General features: G+C 38.6%; 1 protein-coding gene across 4 annotated transcripts in view; it reads left to right on the top strand.

The window, feature by feature from the left end:
* Positions 1 to 3,062, top strand: part of LOC106867639 (putative uncharacterized protein DDB_G0277255) — a 167,943-nt gene that overhangs the window by 113,885 nt on the left and 50,996 nt on the right. For all 4 annotated transcript variants that reach the window (XM_014912566.2, XM_014912565.2, XM_014912564.2 and 1 more), the window contains one exon: positions 2,708 to 2,757. The gene's annotated coding sequence lies outside the window, so the exon portion shown is untranslated. The remainder of the gene's footprint in view (positions 1 to 2,707; positions 2,758 to 3,062) is intronic.

Raw genomic sequence — 3,062 nt, 5'->3', positions numbered from 1 at the left:
ATATATATATATATATAACAAATAATAAATGAGTATATGCATATATACGTACATGTATGTACATACCTACATCTACCTGTATATATAGATGCATATCTGGGTACAGGACGTTGCAAACAAAACGTAGACAAAAAAAATAATAACCAGAGTACAGAAAACACACAGGCCACATAGAGAACATTTTCCTTCATCAGCTGCCATCATTCTAACACTGGCGTTTCGAAGAGTTAGGGCAGGAGGCATCGTTAAAATGGCTCTTCCCACGGACCACAAATTAAATTTGTACCATGGAGGAATGTAGTGGAGGACAGAAAACAAGACAGGAAACGAAACAGTGAAAATAAACAAAAAAGGCTATACCGCCAGACGTGAAAAAATATGTGTATACTAAACGCTGTGAAGCAACGAACTGGAAGGAAGCGGGACGAAGAATGTTCGTGTGCGTGCTTGGCGATAGGCAAGAGAAGAAAGGAAGTAGGGCTGGACACATGTGACCAGCGAGGGGTAAGGAGAAGAGTGGTAGAGGGAGAAAAAAGGGGAGGAAGTAAAAAATAGGTGAGCAACGAGAGACAGGGAGGAAGATCTATCTGTCTGTCTATCTATCTATCTATCTATCTATCTATCTATCTATCTATCTATCTATTCATAAATATCCATACATATGCGTATTTTTTTATGCATACGTATGTATGTATGTATGTATGTATGTATATCGAAAGTGGGACAGAGAGGGAGAGTGGAAAGGAGAGAGAGGGAGGTAGAGAGAGAGAGAGAGAGAGAGAGAGAGAGAGAGAGAGAGAGAGAGAGAGAGAGAGAGAGAGAGAGAGAGAGAGAGAGAGAGAGAGAGAATGACAAATTCGTATGCATACATATATCTGCGTGTGTTTGTGCATATTTGTCGACGATAATGTTTGTCTCCATTTACCATTTTGTGTATTACGAATCCTAAAACTGCTGAATGTGTAAATCTCTAAAACTGCGTATATTCCTCAGTGTTCGCGTAAACCACCTGTTTCAGTTTCTCTGAGACCAAACTGAAAACCGCGCATGACTGATTCTAGCCACTTTTCAATGTGTTTACTCATCAATAACAACCATCTAACCATGAGAATCTTTAGAAAATCTAATTAGACTAAATATACACCTCGTTACTCCTACACGGAGTTTGATACAATTCCAGCCTGAATCTAATTTTTATTATGAAACTTTCTTCGTTGACTTCGCCCATTAATCATTGCAGCGTTGACTTTCCTATTAAGTTTTCATCAATTATTGTTTATTTATATACATCTCATCATACACACGCGCCCGTACAAACGTGTGTGTGTGTGTGTGTGTGTGTGTGTGTGTGTGTGTGTGTGTGTGTGTGTGTGAATAAACTTGCGACGCACTGCCGTTCCGTGCAGGGGGTATATTTGCCTGTCCACCTAGCCAGATGGATGACATCATTCGACAGCTACAACAATACGAGGAATCACCATGTAACCAGCGGTTACAGTGATATGCATATGTGTGTACACACACACACACACACACACACACACACACACACACACACACACACACACACACACACACACACACACACACACATATATATATATATATATATATATCAAAAGGATGTAGTATAATACTGTTCCACACATACAAAAACAGATGGATGGATGGAGATAGAGACAGACAGATCGATAGAGATAGATAGATAAATACACATACAGATGGACGGACAGACAGATAGATAGAGATATATAGACAGACAGACAGGCAAATAGATAGATAGATAGATAGATAGATAGATAGATAGATAGATAGATAGATAGATAGAAATAATTTGTCCCGTGTACATTGAGATCTGGAACGAATATTTGCCTATTTCTTCCGAACCCATCCAGGCAGTGTTGTAAAAAGGAACAAGTTATTCTCCTATGAAGTACACACCAGCAACAAGCATATTTTGTGTCTGAGCGAATGAGATTTGGGCGATTGAGTTGAAAGAACCCATAGTCTACAATATGGCGGTAGTGACGCTGATAAACACAATTAGGCTTGAGACTCATACACACACAAACGCACACATGCACACACACATACAAACATACACACACATGTATATACAAGCATATTTACACAGAGTAAAACAATACAAACTCCTAAGAATAAAATACCAAATTTCTTAACTCGACAGCTGTTTCAGGAAACTCAAAGTTACATAATAATTGTAATATTCATTAATTTGCTGCTGGAATATGCAAAAAGGCTTAGGTATTCAACCAGCGAACAGTCACATGGAAATATTACAATAAATCCGGTTCCCCTCATCAAGAAAGTTGGCAACTGTATGGTATATGAATACATGAAAGTTACAGTTGTCCTCTTACAGGGCAACCTCCCTCCAGCACCAATGAAAGAACCCCACAGACGCAGGATTAGCCATTTCACGTGCCCTCACCCAACTGTTCTCTAATCGACAATTTAGTGTCAGTCCATTCACTCCAAACATTTTTGCAACAGTGTTTTTATTCCTCTTCTTTAATGATGTTCCGCTATGATATTTGTTGTATTTCATCTGTGGTGTTGGGATCTAATCGTCTTAAATAACCCATATTTCCCGATAGAGACCAATTAAAAGAAAATATTTGAATGACCCAAATTATAATTTCTTCCTCTCATGGTTCCTTTATTTCATTCTTCTCTTTTCTTTCAGATTTAACAATGAACTTTCGGGAAATAGGTGCCATAAACAGTCATTTTCAGGTATGTCCAAATATTTCGCCGTACATCTTTCTCTCTTGCTTTACCTGCTATTTCAATACTATTTAAATCTTTTATAGAAGATTAATTATTTTTTATTTAATCCATATAGAACATCGATGCAAGCGTGGGTGTGTAGGGGCAGGGATGGGTGTGTAGTATTGAGTTTGCTTTCCAACTACATGGTTCTGGGTTCAATCCCACCATATGCCACCTTGGGCAAATATCATCCACCACAATCTCGGGCCGACCGAAGCCTTTGAGAAGATTTGATATACGAAACTGAAAGAAGCCCGACGCATATATAT

This window comes from Octopus bimaculoides, chromosome 3, assembly GCF_001194135.2.
Source record: "Octopus bimaculoides isolate UCB-OBI-ISO-001 chromosome 3, ASM119413v2, whole genome shotgun sequence".
NCBI lineage: Eukaryota > Metazoa > Mollusca > Cephalopoda > Octopoda > Octopodidae > Octopus > Octopus bimaculoides.
The sequence above is the reverse complement of the archived record's forward strand: the minus strand, read 5'-3'. Positions and strand labels throughout refer to the sequence as shown.